Genomic DNA, 20,732 nt, shown 5'->3' with positions numbered 1-20,732 from the left:
CTTTTTGGGCTCCAAAATCACTGCAGATGGTGATTGTAGCCATGAAATCAGAAGACGCATACTCCTTGGAAGAAAAGTTATGACCAACCTAGATAGTATATTAAAAAGCAGAGACATTACTTTGCCAACAGAGGTCCGTTTAGTCAAGGCTATGGTTTTTCCAGTAGTCATGTATGGATGTGAGAGTTGGACTGTGAAGAAAGCTGAGCACTGAAGAATTGATTCTTTTGAACTATGGTGTTGGAGGAGACTCTTGAGAGCCGCTCGGACTGCAAGGAGATCCAATCAGTCCATCCTAAAGGAAATCAGTCCTAATTATTCATTGGAAGGACTGATGCTGAAGCTGAAACTCCAGTAATTTGGCCACCTGATGTGACGAACTGACTCATTTGAAAAGACCCTGATGCTGGGAAAGATTGAAGGTGGGAGGAGAAGGGGACGACAGAGGATGAGATGGTTGGATGGCATCACCAATTCAATGGATATGAGTTTGAGTAAGCTCTGGGAGTTGGTGATGGTCAGGGAGGCCTGGCGTGCTGCAGTCCATGGAGTCGCAAAGAGTCGGACAAGACTGAGTGACTGAAATTAACTGAATTGTACTGAACTGTACTGAACCCAGTACTCAAACTCAGAATCTGACAGATCTGGCCACTTAGCAATGGACAGGTGGGCCAGAACGGGCCTACCCTTCCCACCGTGCAGGAGCAGTGTGAACTCTGAAGAGGAAAGAAAGAGAGGCACAGACTTTCCTGGGAAATGCAACAGTCCTATTAAACCACTCTCCCTTTCCAGGTAAGCAAAAGGGAGTGAGTGTTAATTAGGCTTCTTTCACCAGGAAGCAAACAGCAAGAGTAGAAAGAAGATATCCCCCCACCCCCAACACACATCAAGTGTGATTTGATCAGGTCAGTTGTTTCCGCTCTGTTTTCAATCAAAATGGATTCTTTTTCAAAGTGGTGAAATTTGTTTGCTGTTTAAAATATCCTTCTCCATGGAATTAACTCACACACCACCGTAACATAAGGCCCCCAAAGGAGCTGGAGATCTTCATTAAAAATCATGCAAAGTTCAGAGGAAGAACCCAAGAATTCATGATAAAAGGACATAGTTGAGGGCACTCGATGGCAATCCTCCTTGCTCCTGCGCACCAGGCCCATCTAAGGCGTCGCAAGAGCCCTGAAATCTCACACGCTTCCCACGCCGACTGTCAGTTTCTTTCTCGCTGAGCTCAGAGCCACACGGTGCCTATTAGTCACCAGAGAGCAGAGCCAAGGTTTAACTCCTTGGTGATGTAGGGGAAACAGCTTTTCAAATTGGATTCCAGGAAATCTAGGGAAGTATTAGACAGGAAGTCTCGTACAGCGTTCCCAATTTGCCCAACGTCAAGGCTGGAGCTGGAAGCATTTTTCGAAACAATTAGTCAGTTTAGCAATGGGACTGCACATGGTTTTCATTTTATTCACCAGGGCACTCTTTCCAGATCCAGGTTTTTTGGGGGGTTTTTTGCGTTTGTTTTTTACAGTAAACATTTACCATTCACACTTCAAGAGGCTTTCCCCAGAAAACCATTGTTTATAATTTTGAAGTTTCATAGGCAAATTATCATATCAATGGGACAATAATAATTCCCCACATTAGCTAATCATACATGTCAAATTCATCAGGTTTCACTAAAAACTGTGGGGTTGGCTCTTTAATGTGACTCTGAGCACAGTGAGGACCAGAATGCCCTGAACCCAGCATGGATGTCCTCTGGTCTGGCTGCTAAGACAAAGCTTTGATCTCATCTTGAGAGGCTCCCGGGCGGACTTCTTGCTGGAGGTCAGGAAATAGGCTTCCCTGGTCAGTCCTGGGAGAGAACCCACGCTGACAGTGGAAACCCAGATTGAAACAATATGTTCCCAACCTCTCTCCTCAAATGCAAAGCTCTTTTCTCATCTATTGTCTGCCCCTATTTTTACCATGAAAAACTCTCCAATGTCATTTTAGCTATCAATAATTGGCAGTGAGTTTTTGCAATTAACAGCTGCCCAGAATCAATTTCAATGAGCTGCACAGAAAAATCATTGCCAAAAAAGCCCATTTGGGGATTACTCAGCTGCTTACCTGTTCCTCAATCCTTTTCTTATCCTACACGTCATCTCCAGGAAGAATCTGAAACCTGAACCATGTGCCTAAAGGCCCAGTTCTGAGTATGTGGTAGATATTTGAGAAATTCTCTGATCAATGTGTACCTAGAGGAAAGGAATGGGCAGTTCCACAAGGAGCTACTGTGTAATTCATAACAAAGAGCTGACTCATAAGTCCTGTCTAATTTCAGACGAAAGACCCCAGGGAAAGATTTGGGTAAATAAGTTGGCCTTAAAGGAAAGCCACTGAGGATTATTTGTTCCTTCAAAGGAAAGCAATAAAGAATCGCCAACTGTGATGGGCACATCTCAAGCTTTGCTGGTTTATCTCCCTCATCAATAATACCAACGATGGTCTTTTGGGAAGCTGAACTTCCCACCCACCACACCCAAGCCAACTGGAGACATAACTCAAAGCCTTGGTGAGTTTCTCAGCTTCGGAGGGAGCCAACCCTCTAAATGACACTTTCCAATGCTGAAGACCGCAGGGCTGCCAATCACTTGAGAACTAGGAGGCATATATTTTTAGAGACATTCCGTCATCCGGGCAGCCTCGAGTGGATTTTGTTTTTTTCTATCTCTTCTCAGTTCCTTATCTGGTGGGCTTGGGGCAAGAAACCCTCCAACGGCAGCAGCCTGGGAGGAAGTGCTTGCTAAGGCAAGAGGTCGAGCAAGAGGGAGCCGGAGGTACACAAGCTCCCGGAACCCTCAGCTGCTCAGTCTAAGACTCTCCTTCCTGATTCCACCTAGATCTTCTTTAAATCAGCCTCAGCCCAGGAATTATCCTGGGGCCTGGTGTTTACAGCCAAGCCCCAGATAACAGAACCATGGAGATGCCACCCCGGTTTCTATACTGACCAGGTGGTCAAGGATCAGCCGCTGGGCCCAAGGACAACCTGTATTGTTTCTTCGCTGCGCCAGAATGCCTTCGCCTCCAAGACGTCGACCCTATTGTGGGGAAAAAAAAACAGCCGCAGTTGCTATTTACACCCTGAACTGCAAGCTGGGTAAAAATAGCTCTAGCAGCTTGGTCCAGCTTTAAACCCCGCTACAGAAAGACATTATTTTTGGAAGAGAAGATTTTCCTCCCCACCCACAGATCTGAAAACGGTCACCTCCCCGGAGGAGAAGAGGAGAGACAAGCCCACATAAAGGTGAAACGTAGCCCCCTTCTCCACCCCTCCTGCTGGGGACAGCAAGAGCCAGATTAGAAATTCTCTTCCTCCCTAGCAGCCAGGTCAGGCCCGGCACAGACCTGCGGGTGACCTAGTTCAAGGTACAGTGGAAATTAATTAACTTTGACTACAGTGAGAGGAGGCGGCTGTCTGAATCTGGGTGCTGACACCATCTTGCTGACTATTATGGCTGGTAGGTTACTTGTTTGCCTTTCCAAAAAAGGAAGAAAACAGAATTGACCGACAGAGTCTATAAGGCTTCCCCGGTGGCTCTGTGGGAAAGAATCTGCTTGTCAATGCAGGAGACACAGGTTTGATCCCTGATCCAGGAAGATCCCCCATGCCAAGGAGCAACAAAGCGTGCACCACAACTATTGAGCCTGTGCTCTAAAGCCCGGGAGCCACACCTACTGAGCCCATGCGCTGCAGCTTCTGAAGCCCGCGTGCCCTAAAGCCCATGCTCTGCAACAAGAAAAGCCACCGTAAAGAGAAACCTGAGCACTGCAACTAGAGAAAAGCCAGTGCAGCAACAAAGACCCAGCACAGCCAAAAAAAAAAAAAGAGTACATAAGACCCCAAAAGAACAGCTCAGATGATCTACTGCCTGAGAGCTTGGAAATTATCAGGCTTGGTCTGGTCCCAGGCCCCTGACAGCTGGCGGCTGAAACTCTTCCCTCACTTATTTGCAAGCGCTTAGGGCCTGGTGTTTGGGATCCTGGAATTTCCTTCAGGTTCAGGAAGTAGTCTATATGACAATCAGTGGAAGGAAAGTCACCTCTCTTTTCTGTGAAAAGGTATTTGGTAGATGCACGTATGTAGATTACGACACCTTTGTAACTCTCAAGAGATAAATATATATGGATAGTTTCTAGGATACATGAAAAACAGCAGAGAAAAACACCAGATCCATGATGTCATTCAATTGTCCTATCATTTGAAAGTACCCAGAGCTGAGCTCAATAGGTGCTTAATAAATATTTTTAGGAAGGAAGGGAAAGAAATCTTCCACATCCGATCTCAATCTGAACCTCCTTCTTCAGAGATCCAGGAACCAAAACAAATTTTCTACTCTGAAACATGCCTAGGCATGTCTAACCAACTAAAAGAAGGGTGACAAGATTGTAACACGTCAGTCCCCCACTTCTCAGCACCTCCCAGCAACACACATACAGACTCTACCACCTTGACTTCAGTGTCAGTACTGGGGTAGCTACAGGCGTAGGGGGATGGCGGGGTCAAGGCAGAAGAAGCCAAAAAGATGGGGGTATGCTTTGGGGGTATGCAGGGAGCCTGGCTCTCCCCTGGCCTCAGACAGACCCAAGTTTTAGTGCTATCTTTGTCACCCACTGTGTGGCCAAGTCACTTACGTTTCTGAATCTCATTTTTTCCCTCTGAGAAGAGGGGTGATTACACCCCATTGTGGGGGTTGGTGCAGACTAAATGCAGCAGCATACGCAGAATGCGTGCGCATTCAGTGCCTGGTTCAGAGTGAGGGATATGCCGAACGCAGCATCCATGGCATGCCATGGCTAGATTGTTTTTTTGTTTTTTTTTGGCTGTGCCATGTGGCATGCAGGAGTTTTCGTTTCCTGACCAAGTATGGAAACCGTGTTCCCTGCTATGGAAGCTTTGAATCTGGACCACCGGGGAAGTGCCCATGGCCAGATTTTGGAACGTATCCTGTTTCCAGCATCCAGAGGTTGACAAATTCTACTAAATGTCAAAAATCTTAACTCCCTGAAAAAGGCATTCCATCGACAAATTACCGAAAAGTTTCTTCCGCATTATTAGGCCCTTTTGCACCATGCCCTTCATTCTCCCCTTGCACCTTTCTGTAACACCCACTTCCCCAAGCCTTATCAAGCAGCCAGAAATAGAATCTCCCTACTCTGACATCTCTGCCAGTGGGAAGGGCTGGCCAGCCAAGCGGCTGGGTCAGCACCGGCTTGTCAGTTGAGGGAGACCACAGAAATATAGCCCCAGCACCTTTCCAAGTCTCGCTGACTGATGACATAGCTATTTAAGCTATGTGTTCTCAGGGCTCCAAGACTCCCCAAGGACCTGGGAAAGACGGCTGGATATCCTTTTGATCAGGACCGCTTCGGGTTTCTATTTCCAAAGTTGAGAAAGCCAGATAGTGCTGACTGCGGCCCAGGAATGAAAAGAGCTCAGGCCTCTCTTTTTCTCTCTCTCACTGACCTGTGTCCGAGGACTGTGGGCCAAGGTGGCCAGGCTCTTCCCTCCAGTCTAAGTCCGCTCCCTCCTTAGTCAGCTTTCCTCGCCTCCCTATTAATAGCCACTGCTTTGACTGGCTCCTCTCGCAGTCTGATTACAGTTTAATAAGACATCTCGAATAAGGAAGCGGCAGACTTCCTGGACTGCCGAGGGCCGAGAGAGTTCAGGTTCCCTCCCAGAAGGTAGAGGCAAGGTCTTACCTGCAGAAGGACAGAGGCCCAGGTGACCGAGTCACTGGTCCCAGAAACCAGACACTGCTCTGGGGTTTCTGTCTTGCTGAACTGCCTCTGGTTTAGGGCAGGAGACAATCACCCAGGCTACCTTGCATTTTATTGAAGTCTTTATTCCCATGGATATCCCTGGGCAGGACTGAAAAAGTGTGGTTCTTATTCAATGATACAGTAGCAGTAGCTACTCTATCAAAAGTAGCTGGAAAGCTAACTTTGGACTAAGATAGCATTGTGGTTTGGTTAGTTGCTCAGTCGTGTCTGACTCTTGCAACCCCATGGACTGCAGCCCACCAGGCTCCTCTGTCCATGGGATTTCCCAGGCAAGAATACTGGAGTGGGGTGCCATTTCCTTCTCCAGGGGACCTTTCTTACTCAAGGATCAAACCTGAGTCTCCCAAATCCAAAGGTGGATTCTTTACTGACTGAGCCACCAGGGAAGCTAAGTTAGCATTAGTCCCTACCAAGTCATCTTTTCTCTGACACTACAGAAGCAAGGTAGCATACCTAGGTTCAGGTTATCTGTATGGGACAGTGGGCTAAGAACAGATTGAATCCCAGCAAAAAAAATATTTTCATGCCCCACTCCTCCCCCTCCTCTGTCTCTCCCCAGTAAATGCAGACATGCTTAACAATCTTTAGTGTTAGATTCATGCTGATAAGTAATGTATTTGGGTTACCGTGTAATTTATTCCAGCATTCCTGTTCTTCCTGGGCCCTGGAGGGGAAGAACACACAAAATTTAGGAGCAAGGCAACCTGAGTTCATATTCTGCCTCAGTCCCTCAGCTGAGGGGCTATCTTTACTTTATTTTTCTGAGCCTCCATCTTCTCATTTATATAAAAAAATCACAATCTATCCTGAAATGGTTTTATACAAATGAAACTTTGGAAAATTCGCCCAGTACAGTGCCTGGAATATAGTAGGTAGTCAATAAACAGTCTTAATTTTCTTTTCTTCTTCTTCTTTTATATTTTTAATAGTTTCATTTCCATTCTATTTTTCAAAAAAAAATTTTTTTGACCGCACCAAGTCTCAGTTGCTGCAGCAGGATCTTCAGTACGGCATATGTGACCTAGTTCCCCAACTAGGGATTGGACCTGGGCTCCCTGCATTGGGAGCGTGGAATCTTATCCAGTGGTCTTACTTTTCTTTCCAGAAAATAAAAAGGAAGGGAAATGTGAGGGCAAATCAGGGTCATCCAAGTCCCTCAAACCAGCGGGGAAAATGACCAGCATCAAGACCATCTCTGCTATGAAATCTCATAAGAACAAGTAAAACTTTTTTTCCCTTCTCTAGATTCATACCATTCAGAAGTCCCAAAGAGAGGCCCAATCTGGACTGTGATGCATCTTGCTGAGGCCATAGTGAGGAGTCTCCCAGCCCCATTCATCATCCCTCAGGACATTTATCGGAGGTCTCACAGTTGATAAAGGAAGGATGACATCAGGAAGAATGGGTTGACTGTACCCTTAGCTACATTTCAAGGCCCCCTTAGAAGAACCAGGTCAACCTGACCTCATGGGTGAACCCTGCTATCGGCAAGGCCAAAGGACAAACAAAACATCACGCCTTCCCTGGCTTTCAACCTGCTGAGAAATAATCTGACCCTCAAACACCTGCTTATGAGATGGCAAATAATGGTCTCCTTACCCCAGGGCCAGCTGACTTCCCTCGGCAACTACTTCAAGTTCTGGGAGGGTGACAGACTTTGTTCCTGCTGCAGCTTGCTTCCTTCCCGCTTGCCAACAGCCGGCGTATATCTGATGGGAGCCAGCCAGAGCTCCTGGCAGCCCTAAGCGGGGCAAGCCCCAGCATGACCTGCCCCCCAACCAGCACTGAGTGGGGGTTGGTGTGCAAGGAGAGATGGGAGCTAAGCTGACTTTCATTTTCATAAAAGAGCCCAGGATTCCCTGCACCTCAGTAGGCAGAGGGTAGGACTTCCCAGACACCTCTTGGGGAGCGGCCTTTATTTCTCCTTTGGACCTATGCTTGGTATGAACCCTAATACGATTTTATCTCTACATAGATGTTGAGGGAATGAGCACACTGTAATCTATTTACTTGCCACCAATACCATCCTGTTTGAGGATTAACCACCCAGACATCATTCACACCTTCGGTCATGCAACAAATACTTTTGGACATTGCCTTCACACCAGCCCTGTTCTGGGTTCTGAACACATGGTAAATAAAACAATGATGGTTCACCCTAGTGGGTGAACCAGACACAGGATGTGAAAATTAATAAGTACATCATTCAAATCGTAAGACATGCTGGTAGGAGACGTGCTCAGGTGCAGTAATAGAGAAGGACGCACCATTCTCAGTTGCTTCAGTCATGTCTGACTCTTTGAGACCCCATGGACTGTAGCCCGCTAGGCTCCTCTGTCTGTGGGGATTCTCCAGGCAAGAATACTGGAGTGGGTTGCCATGCCGTCCTCTAGAGGATCTTCCCAGCCTGGGAATCGAACCCATGTCTCTGGCATCTCCTGCACTGTAGGCAGTTTCTTTACCCACTTAATCATCTGGGAAGCCCATTAGCACACTGCTGCTGCTGCTGCTGCTAAGTCGCTTCAGTCCTGTCTGACTCTGTGCGACCCCATAGACGGCAGCCCACCAGGCTCCCCCATCCCTGGGATTCTCCAGGCAAGAACACTGGAGTGGGTTGCCATTTCCTTCTCCAACGCATGAAACTGAAAAGTGAAAGTGAAGTCGCTCAGTCGTGCCCGACTCTTAGCGACCCCATGGACTGCAGCCTACCAGGCTCCTCCATCCATGGGATTTTCCAGGCAAGAGTACTGGAGTGGGGTGCCATTAGCACACTAAGACCCCCTAAACCTTGTTCCTGTTAGCTCATGGTATCAGAATGCGGAGAAGCAAATCTACAGATCTGTCTCCTGACTACTTTCATAAGGCACGTAACTGTCCTGTTATCAACTGGACACAGGCCTCCTGAATGCATGGCTTCTCCAGCCTGGCAGAGCCCCTTAAACTGCTGCTGTAAGGACATATGCAGTAAGCAAGGGCACCAGTATAAAGACAAACGCTAATTGAATAGCGTCAAAGCAACATGTCACATACTCCCATCAAGTACAGGATATGAAGTGAAGGACAAAACCAGGAGAAATCACATCGTAGAGCAGGGCTGGTGGGCACTGCAGGTGGGCTGGAGAACGGTATATGGTGATGATAGAGAGCGATAGTGGGGGGAGTTTCCTGGCAGCCCGGTGGTTAGGACTCCGAGCTTTTACTGCCAAGAGCCAGGTCCAGTCTCTGATCAGGGAACTAAGATCTTTGCAGGATCCATTAAAAACAAAAAACAAAACCCCAAGAAACAAAAGAGAGAGAAGAGAGAAGGAGAGCTGGTAGGGGTGAGGGGTGACTGATTTATGACCTTAGAGGAGGTCAGGGGAGGCCACTCGGGAAATTAAGAACTCGATGGGATTTCATTGGAAATTGTCTATGAAGGTCACACACCCCCCACCCCCACCTCAGTGTTCAGCCAAGTTCCCTTCTCTCCGAGTGAAACACTCTAAGCAGAACAAAAGGGAACCTCAGCCAGGGATTCAGTGAAGACCATCCTGGGAGGAGGAAGGGGGCTCCCACACTCGCCTTCCCAATCTCATGCCATGGGCATGTCTCCTTCTCTTCCCTCTCCTGAACCCCATCCCGAGCATCTGTCTGTCCTCTGGCCAGGGCCTTGCTGATGCCACTTGTCTCCGTACAAACTCTTCTTGTTCCTGTCACCCAGCAGGGTCTCATCATGGGGGGGATGCCGAGGAGCCCATCACAGGCTCTCTGTCATTGAAAACTGTTTTCTCCAAGGTCCCCACAGGCCTGTCCCCGAAGCTCCAGAAGCCAAATAGCTCTGACCTGCAATAGATCAAAACTCATCATTCCAGCTAGGCCAGCAGGCTCATTACAGAGTTTTCTTGCTGTAACTCTTTATCTCAGGGTTGTTTTCCTAAATTAGCATCAGCTAGGTTGACATCAATGCCATCTACCACCTGCATTAAGGAGTTGGCCCTCTAGAATGCTGGGGAACCAGCCCAGACATCAGAGCCAGACATGTGTCTGAACCACAGCTCCCCACTTTAACCGGCCCTGAGACCTTCGGCAATTATGCTCTGTGGGCTTCAGGTTCTTTATATGCAAAACGAGGAGGAGGGAAATGCTTACTCTGCAGAGTGGGTGTAAGAATGAGCCAAGAGGGAGGCAAGGTGGATGCGATGTAGCAGGTACACTGCAAATGGGAGCCTTTGTTATGATTTCAGCTATAAAACATCCTCAGGGAAGTCTGGCAGTGCCTCTTGGAGGAAGGTGACTGATTGCTCTCTTAAGAGAGGCGGCCAGGTCTCCGTTTCACCAACCATTTGGCCGCAGCAGCGCTTGAATCTGAGTATTTCTAAAAACCAGGTGAAAAGAGGACACTTCAGGACACGGTAAAAGGCATGGATCCCAGAATCTTGGATTGGAAGGAATTCTGAGAAAAATTCTAATCCAAGTTCTTGCTACCAGGCAGGACTGAATTTCAATTTCAGACAGATGGAAGTCTTTTCCAATACATAGTTGAGCAGGCATTACTCCGCTGCCCTAGCCGTACTGTTCTTGTGATCACACAGACTTTATTATGCACTCAGCCCTTCAATCTTTAATTCAAAAAATATTTTTGGAGCAGATACTATGGGCCGCGTCTTATTCAAGGCACATGGATATGGAGGCAAGAAGGCAAAGCCCTGCCCCTCATGGAGACCAGTTATATGTAGAGATTTTAAAAAGTGGGATAGAAGGACTTCCCTGGTGGCTCAGTGGTTTAGGCTCTGTGCTCCACTGCAGAAGACACAGACGGGTTCAAACCCTGGTGAGGGAACTAAGATCCCACACGTGTGTCAAAAAATTAAATTTAAAAGGAGGGAGAGAGATAGAGAACAAAAGTGATATCAAGAAAATAAAACAAGGTAATGGGTTAGAGTGATGGGGGTGGAGTGGGGTTGGAAGCGGGTAATGGGGTGGGGCCAGTGTAGTTAGGGGGCCAGGGACCTCCTCTCTGAAGAGAAGACATCTGAGCAGAGACGCAGTGGGTGAGGAGGAGGCACGTATGGGAGGATGGGTAAGAGCTTCGTGCATTCAAGGCACAGCAAGATTGTCTGTGTGGCTGTGGTTGGTGAGATTGCAGGTGTGTGAGCAAGTAAGGTTTTGAAGGTTGAACTTTATTGTAACTTCAGGATTTTAAGCAGTGGACGTGCAACACCTGATTCACACTTTGAAAAGATCGTTGTGGCTCTTCTTGGAAATGTGCTGTAAGATGCATGAGTGAAAGTAAGGTGACCAGTTACAGAGCTCATTGCTGGAGTCCAGACAAGGGAAGATGGTGAAAACTGGCCAGATTTGAAATATCTTTTGAGGGCAGAGCTAACAGGACTTACCTGTGGATTAGATATGGGGACTGGGTGCAGGGGGAGGGGGAAAGGGGGGCAGTTGTAAGAAAGGAATCAATGATGACCCTTTGATTTTAAACCTGATAAACTGGGAGAATGGTAGCTGTTTAATGAGATGGGATTATTTGGGAGAAATTACTAATTCCATGTCTTTCTCCTCCTCCAGACTATATATTCCATGAAGACAGGGCCGCAAACTCTTGTTCACAGCTGTGTGCTCAGTGACTGGCACAGTGTCTGGTTTGCAGAATAACTGTCACTTCATGGCAAATAGATGGGGAAAAATGGAAACAGTGTCATATTTTATATTCTTGGGCTCCAAAATCAATGCAGATGGGGACTGCAGCTACAACATTAAAAGACGCTCACTCCCTGGAAGAAAAACTATAACAAACCTAGACAGTGTATTAAAAAGCAGAGACATCACTTTGCTCGCAAACGTCCGTCTAGTCAAAGCTATGGTTTTTCCAGTAGTCATGTATAGATGTGAGAGTTGGACCATAAAGAAGGCTGAGCACTGAAGAATGGATACTTCAGACTGTGATGCTGAAGAAGACTCTGAGAGTCCCTTGGATTGCAAAATCAAACTAGTCAATCCTAAAGGAAATCAACCCTGAATATTCATTGGAAGGACTGATGCTCCAATACTTTGGCCACCTGATGTGAAGAGCCGACTCAATGGAAAAGACCCTGATACTGGGAAAGATTGAGGGCAGAAGGAGAAGGGAGTGACAGAGGATGAGACAGTTGGATGGCATCACTGACTCAATGGACACGAGTTTGAGCAAACTCAGGGAAATAGTGAAGGACAGGGAAGCCTGGTGTGCAGCAGTACATAGGGTTGCAAAGAGTTGGACATGACTTAGTGACTGAACAACAGCAGCAAAAAACAACCACATACCAATATTGAGTATGTAATCAATGCCCAGTGCTGTGCTCCATGCTCTATAGTCATTCTAATTTAATCCTTACAAGAGAAATGTGAGGAGATACTTGTTTGAATCCTCATTTTACAAACAAGGAGTTGGGTTCAGAGGCGTTACATGACAGCCTCAAGGTCTCATAGGTACTAAGTGGTAAAGCTTTATAATCGTGGGTCTGGCTGCAAACTCTAGGCTCAGATGGGTAGGTCGGTGGATGAATGGATCCAAGGATGTATGAATGGATGGATGGGTAGAAAGCAATACCATATGCTGAAAATCATTTGTACCGAAGTGTCCCTCTGAAAGTGAGAGATTCAAACTGGAAGGATCTATTCCTAAAAGCAAAAATTTGAGGAACCAAGCATGAATTCCCACTAAAGTTATTCCCAGGGATTCAGAGGTAGAATTCATTTGCAGGGGATGGGAACAGAAAGTTCTAGAATGCTTTGTTAAGCTAAAAAAAAAAAAATCCAGGAATTTGAAGAAATAATCTTTTTCAGGGGGTATTTCCTAGTACTTTTTTCAATGATCTGAGGTTACTTTAAGAGCATTAGAATCACATGAAATACTTTTGACACTTGAAAAATATCTTCTAAGAATAAAGGCATAAAATCTTGCTTGCATCAGGCAGCCCAGATCCTGGAGCTACTCAGGAGTGTCACTTATTACTTACATGGCTCGACAAGTATATCAAATATTAGTTGTGGCCCATTAGGATCAGCTTCACAGTGTTTTTTTCGATAAGTGCTCTTTTGCTTTGCTTAGTCACTCAGTCGTGTCCGACTCTTTGCAACCCCATGGGACTGTGTCCCTGGGGATTCTCCAGGCAAGAATACTGCAGTGGGTTGCCATGCCCTCCTCCAGGGGATTTTCCCAACCCAGGGATCAAAGTCTCCCGCTATTGCAGGCAGATTCTTTACCAGCTGAGCCACCAGGGAAGCCCAAGCGCTCTATTAGATTACAACCTTTTCCGGGAAGGTAGCCTGCAGGTAGTCCACGTTGACACAGTGAGCCTGGTCAGGAACCTGGAATCTAGCATAGATATCTCCCCTTGTCACACTAGAATTACGTAAACAGAGAATTTGTTGAGCTCTTACTCTTTTTTTTTTTAATTTATTTTTGGCTGAGCTGGTCTTCATTGCTTTGTGAGGGTTTCCCTAGATACCGTGAGCGTGGGCTACTCTTTAGTCGTGGCGCACGGGCTTCTCTTGTGGAGCACGGGCTCTAGGCTTGTAGGTTCTGCAGTTGTGGCCCATGGGCTTAGCTACTCTGAAGCACATGGAATCTTCACGAACCAGGGACTGAACCCTGTCCCCTGCATTAGCAGGTGAAGTCTTAACCAATGCACTGCCAGGGAAGTCCAGCACTTACTGTTCTTGACGCTTGGATCTCATTTGACTTTTGCGACAATCCTTTGCTGTAAGTACTATTGTGTCCTCATGTTATGGATGAGGAGACCGAGGCAGATGGATGGTTTAAGTACCTTGACTGAGTCACACAGCTATGAAATGAATGGAATCGATGCTATCTGGAGCCACATGCAGTTAACCACTACAATACCTCATGGTGAAGCAATCCTCAGTCCCAGAGATCCTGCCTTCTTAATCTCCTTGTTTGTCTCTTCCTCCCTATCCCTTTGGGCACTGCCCCCAAGTTAAGCATTTTATCTTTTCTCATCTTTGAAATTGTCCCATCCTAGATTTTTTTTCTGTTTCCATGTCTTCTTCCATAACTGACCATGCTGGAATCTGATACGTATCTTTTTTTTTTTTCCTTTGGCTGCACCACTCACCTTTCCCACCATGTGAAAGCTGAGTCCTAACCACTATACTGCCAGGTAATTCCCTTGACACCCACCTGACCATGTCACTGCTGCTGCTATTGCTAAGTCGCTTCAGTCGTGTCCGACTCTGTGCAACCCCATAGACGTCTGGCAGCCCACCAGGCTTCCCCGTCCCTGGGATTCTCCAGGCAAGAACACTGGAGTGGGTTGCCATTTCCTTCTCCAGTGCATGAAAGTGAAAAGTGAAAGTGAAGTCGCTCAGTTGTGTCCGACTCTCAGCGACCCCATGGACTGCAGCCCACCAGGCTCCTCCATCCTTCTGCTCAAAATCCTTTAATGGTTTCTTGTTGCCTGTGAGTTGAAGGCCCTTATAAGGCCTTTCAAAGACCTGGTCCCAACATCCTTGTGCAGCCTTATCCTCCTCTCCCACTGTCTCCATCGAAGCCCCTGTTCCAAGTATACCAAATATGCACTCTCAAGTATGAATACTATGCTTCTTCCTTTTCTCCTCTGTGCAACATCCCACCCCCGTATACACAAGCCCTGTGCATGTACACAAACATACAGACACACACCCTATTTATTGCCTGAGTCCTCTTTATTCTTTGAGCCTGCCTGCTAAGTTGCTTCAGTCATGTCCAACTCTTCCTCTCTCCATGGGATTTTCTAGGCAAGAATACTGGAGTGGGTTGCCATTGCCTTCTCCAGGGATTTGCTTGACCCAGGGATCAACCTCGAGTCTCTTGTGCCTCCTGCATGGGCATTGGTAGGCAGGCTCTTCACTACTAGCATCGTCTGTGCTGTGTGTAGTCGCTCAGTTGTGTCCATTTCTTTGTGACCCTATGGACTGTAGCCCACCAGGCTCCTCTGTCCATGGGGATTCTCCAGGCAAGAATACTGAGTGGGTTGCCATGCAGGCGATCTTTCTCCCTTGCCTCCAGGGGATCTTTAAGTCCCTATTCTTTGAGACTCAGCTGCTAAAATGTCTTCTCCAGGAAGCCTTTTCTCATACTCACAATCACGTCTAGGCACCTCTTTCTTCTCCTTGACATTGCACCTTCATAGGTCTGATAAAATACATCAATTTTTACTGTAATTTTCCCTTTACAAACTGTTTCTCTTTTAGATTGTAAGATCCATGAGGGCAGGAACCATAGTTATAACTATTGTATGCTCAACATCTGTACATGCTCCTACATTTTTGTTAAATGAATAAATGAACGACTTATTTAAGTGAATAGATTTTCCAAGTAGATTTCAAAATCTGGGCAATTTTGATCTTCACATTTTCCCATTGTTAGACTTATCTACCTGTGGATTTTTGCTGCAATGGAGCTCTGGCTGAGATAGGATGTAGTAGCAATTTTGGGGGGTTTGTTTTGTTCTTTTAAAAAATAATTATTTATTTATGCTGTACTGGGTCTTAGTTGCGGCACACAGGATCTACTAGTCGTGGTGTAGACTCGTCTGTGGGATCTAGTTCCCTGACCAGGGATTGAACCTAGGCCTCCTGCATTGGGAACATGGAGTCTTCGCCACTGGACCACCAGGGAAGTCCCCTGAGAATACAGTAGTTGTTAAGAATGAAGACTCACATCATCTATTAATACCTTTAAAACTTAGCTTTACTATCTGCTCTGGAGAAGGACATGGCAACCCACTCCAGTATTCTTGCCTGGAGAATTCCATGGACAGAGGAGCCTGGCAGGTTACAGTCCATGGGGTTGCGAAGAGTCGGACACAACTGAGACACACACACACACACACACACACACTGCTATCTGGTAGCATTGGGCCCTTAGGTAAAAGTCACTCTCTCACTGAGCTTCAGTTTTCTTTACTGTAAAACTGAGTTAATAATAGGATTCATGTGAAGAAAACTGAGTTAATAATAGGAGCTATCATAGGGTCCATGTGGGATCTAGTAAGGAAACAAACGTGGCAATTCCCTGGCTGTCCAGTGGTTAGGACTTGGCGCCTCACTGCCAGGGCCCCAGGTTTGATCCCTGGTTGGGGAACTAAAATCCCATAAGCCATGTAGCATGGCAAAAATAAAAAGAACATGTGGAACATTTGGTGGTTGGCGCAGAGCTAGGGCTCAATACATATGAGCTATTCTTAGGAGCTATTTTCCTGACAGCTTCTCTTGACCCCATTGTGTCACCATCACATTTTGAACCAAACGTCTGGAGTCTGGCTCTCAAATATGAACAGTCAATGTCAGCACACTCTTCGTTTGCCAAACTATCGGGTCACCCTGGATACAGGGCCGTGGGGAATATGGATGCAGATGACGGCGGAAGACAGGAGTAGCCTTTTGCTTATAAATCACGACTTATTGCCTAGAAACGAAAAGTAAGCCTTGTCAACCAGTCAGCAGATCACCTGAATTCTTCAAAATGCCGACCCCTCTGCCTGCTTGCTCTCCCTTGCATTTGGTAAAAGAGAGGTGACTGGTGCAGGCAAGTACGGCTACAAGCAGCAATTTCTCCTTGCAGGAAAGGAACAGGACACAGACTGTCAGGGCAGGATGTGGGGTGCTTTGTTCCTTTTGTTGGCTGCACGGAGGTGTTTGAAGCAACCCTGAGTAAACAAAGCCCCCGTGTGTGTCCCAAATCCAGCTGGAAGAAATGCCTTCCTTTCCAATCTCATGCATAAGGAGGGGGCTGTAGTCTCTATTTCACACCTGAGGTTTCTGGATCTTGATTCAAGCAGCCTCTTTTAGAGGTCATAATAGTCTCAGTGGAGCCTGGAACTAAATGGCCAAGAAATAAATTGCAAGATTATCCTGCAAATGTGTGTGTCGATGAAGTGAATGAGGAGTGACAAGGAAAAGGACAGGATGAGTCTTCAGAAGAATTCGAAGACTCTTTATGTCAAACTACCTTCTTAAGAACTGAAAAATAACATAATTTTGGGTCAAGGGTGAGGTATTCCTTTGAATGTGCAATCTTTTATAATAATTTTACATGTGGCTATTTTAGTGATGCTATTGTCTCACCTGTCTCTGTGAGCGCTGACATTTCTGGTTTATAGGAGACTAAGTTGGAAAACAGAAGTTAACAAAAAGTGGTTGGTTGTATAACCATTGCTCAGAGCAAAAGTAGATTTTTCCAAATGGATTAGTCAGAAAATCTGGCCAAAGGTATGTGTCCTATCTGAGTCCCTTGGACAGCAAGGAGATCAAACCAGTCAAACCTAAAGGTAATCAACCCTGAATATTAACTGGAAGGACTGATGCTGAAGCTCCAATACTTTGGCCACCTGATGCAAAAAGCAGACTCATTGGAAAAGACCCTGATGCTCTGAAAGATTGAGGGCAGGAGGAGAAGGAGGCAAGAGAGGATAAGGTGGTTGGATGGCGTCACTGGCTCAACGGACATGAGTTGGAGCAAGCTCTGGGAGCTGGTGAAGGACAGGGAAGCCCAGAGAACAGTTCACGGGGTCGCAAAGAGTTGAACCCAACTTTGTCACTAACCAATGACAGCATTGTGTCCTGTCTAAATGGATGAAAAAAAGAACTATACTGGAAAGGTTATGAGATCACATACCTAGGTCCCACTTCCCAACATTGCTCCTCACTTCTTCAGTTTTTCATTCTTACCTTTATGTTTTCTTATGAAGCAAGATATATTTTTGCTTATTATGTAAAGTTACTCTTAAGTTTCCTCTTGGCTTTATTTGTCAGACAGGATTTTCTGCACATTTATCCCAAAGGAGAAATGTGTCAGTAGAAATCAGAAAAAAAAATACGTGAGCGTCTATCATCTATCAGAAGGTCTAAATTGAAAAATAAACAGACAATTCTGAGTGCTGGCGATGATGTGGAGCAACCAGAACTCTCATGCACTGCTGGTGGGAATGCAAAACGGCACAGGCTTTTTGGAAAAAGTTTGATAGTTTCTTCTAAATTTAAAACATCCACTTGCCATATGATCTAGCAATCTCATATCTAAGAAACCCAAGAGAAGTCAAAGTATATACAAAATACATACCAAAACCTGTCCACAAATGTTAACAGCAGTTTTTCCAATAATAGCCAGAAACTGGAAACAACACAAACGTTTATCAACTGGTGAACACACTGTGGTACGTCCATACAATGAAATACTGCTGCTGCTGCTGCTGCTAAGTCGCTTCAGTCCTGTCCGACTCTGTGCAACCCCATAGATGGCAGCCCACCAGGCTCCTCTGTCCCTGGGATTCTCCAGGCAAGAACACTGGAGTGGGTTGCCATTTCCTTCTCCAATGCATGAAAGTGAAAAGTGAAAGTGAAGTTGCTCAGTTATGTCTGACTCTTAGCGACCCCACGGACTGTAGCCTACCAGGCTCCTCCATCCATGGGATTTTCCAGGCAAGAGTACTGGAGTGGGGTGCCATTGCCTTCTCCACAATGAAATACTATTAAGCAGTAAAAACAAATGACTTACTGATCCATTCAATGTTGTGGATGAACCTCTAAAGCATTATGTTAAAGCATTATGAAAGAAACCAGATTCAGAAAGCTATTTATTATATGGCTTTCTGGAAAAGGAAATACTATAGGAACAGAACAGATCAGTTGTTGTCAAGGGGCTAGGGATGGGAGAAGTGGGTTCATTATAGAAAAGAAAGATGAAAAGGGATTTTTGAGATGATAGAAATTAATTATATCTGATTTTTCTTTTCAGCCATACTATGTGTCATGTGGAATCTTAGTTCCCCAACCAGGAATCGAACCTGTGTCTCCTGCACTGAAGTACAGAGTCTTAGCCACTGCACTGCCAGGGAAGTCCCAAATTATATTTGATTTGAAAAAACATTTGTATTTCTTTGGCTTTTGAGTTTCAAAATCCTAGGTCACCAAGGGTAAGAAAAGAGGACTTTAGGCAAGAACAAATTATGTGGGAGAAAACACTATGAATAAAAGCAAGATTTCCCCACTTCTATCCTTCACTTGAAAGGGGTTCCCTAGATCCTAAGAGATTAGGGAAGCGAGAGGAAGAAGAAAGGATAAATGGGGCCAAGAGATGTCTGTTCCCCCAAGATGTTGCCCAGTTCTCGGTCGAGCTTACTCCCTGTGGAGATAGCCTCCTTCTTGCTTTTACATGAGTGACTGCCAGCCACCCCATTCTCCTACCACTTGTGAAACCGTTTACCTCAGATTGGGACTTGAACCAATGTAGTGGGAACTCAAACCCAGCCAAAACCCTTCTTGGGACTTGAAACTACGTGACTGGGACTCGAACCTACGTGACTGGGACTCGAGCCCAGCCAAAGCCCACAGCACATGGTACAGACCTAATGAAGCTCAGTTTCTTGATGTCTCATTGCAGAAAGAATACAGTGAGAGACAGAGATAGGTAAGAAGTGGATTTATCCAGATTCAGAGAGAAGCGGATTTAGATTCAGGCAGAGTGTGGGCCATTGCAGAGGGTGAGTGTGGCTGTGAAATGTGGCGTGGTTAGTCTTTATAGGCTGGGTAATTTCATATTTTATAGGCTGGGTAATTTCATGTGGCCATAGCAGTGGCCAAAGGACTGGAAAAGGTCAGTTTTCATTACAATCCCAAAGAAAGGCAACGCCTAAGAATGTTCAAACTACTACACAATTGCACTTATCTCACACGCTAGCAAAGCAATGCTCAAAATTCTCCAAGTGAGGCTTCAACAGTATGTGAACTGTGAAATTCCAGATGTTCAAGCTGGATTTAGAAAAGGCAGAGCAACCAGAGATCAAATTGCCAACATCCATTGGATCATTGAAAAAGAAGAGGGTTCCAGAAAAACATCTACTTCTGCTTAATTGACTACACCAAAGCCTTGGACTACGTGGATCACAATGAACTGTGGAAAATTCTGAAAGAGATGGGAATACCAGACCACCTGACCTGCCTCCTGAGAAATCTGTATGCAGGCCAAGAAGCAACAGTTAGAACCGGACAAGGAACAGCAGACTGGTTCCAAACTGGGAAAGGAGTACACCAATGCTATATATTGTCACCCTGCTTATTTAACTTATATGCAGAGTACATCATGAGAAATGCTGGGCTGGATGAAGCACAAGTTGGAATCAAGATTGCAGGAGAAATATCAAAAAATAACCTCAGATACACAGATGTCACTGCCCTTATGGCAGAAAGCAAAGAGGAACTAAAGAGCCTCTTGATGGAAATGAAAGAGGAGATGAAAAAGCTGGCTTAAAACTCAGCATTCAAAAAACTAAGATCATGGCATCCCATCCCATCACTTCATGGCAAGATGGGGAAACAATGGAAACAGAGACTTTATTTTGGGGGGCTCCAAAATCATTGCAGATGGTGACTGCATCCATGAAATTAAAAGATGCTTTCTCCTTGGAAGAAAAGCTATGACCAACCTAGACAGCATATTAAAAGGCAAAGACACTACTTTGACGACAAAGGTTTGTCTAGTCAAAGCTATGGTTTTTCCAGTATTCGTGTATGGATGTGAGAGTTGGACTATAAAGAAAGCTGAGAGCCGAAGCATTGATGTTTTTGAACTGTGGTGTTGGAGAAGACTTTTGAGAGTCCCTTGGACTGCAAGGAGATCCAACCAGTCAATCCTAAAGGAAATCAGTTCTGAATATTCATTGGAAGGACTGATGTTAAAGCTGAAACTCCAATACTTTGGCCACCTGATGCAAAGAGCTGACTCTTTGGAAAAGACCCTGATGCTGGGAAAGATTGAGGGCAGAAGGAGAAGGGGAAAACAGAGGATGAGATGGTTGGATGGCATCATCGACTCTATGGATATGGGTTTGGGTAGACTCCAGGAGTTGGTGATGGGCAGGGAAGCCTGGCGTGCTGCAGTCCATGGG

The sequence above is a fragment of the Bos taurus genome, chromosome 19 (genome assembly GCF_002263795.3).
Source record: "Bos taurus isolate L1 Dominette 01449 registration number 42190680 breed Hereford chromosome 19, ARS-UCD2.0, whole genome shotgun sequence".
Lineage (NCBI taxonomy): Eukaryota > Metazoa > Chordata > Mammalia > Artiodactyla > Bovidae > Bos > Bos taurus.
The sequence above is the reverse complement of the archived record's forward strand: the minus strand, read 5'-3'. Positions refer to the sequence as shown.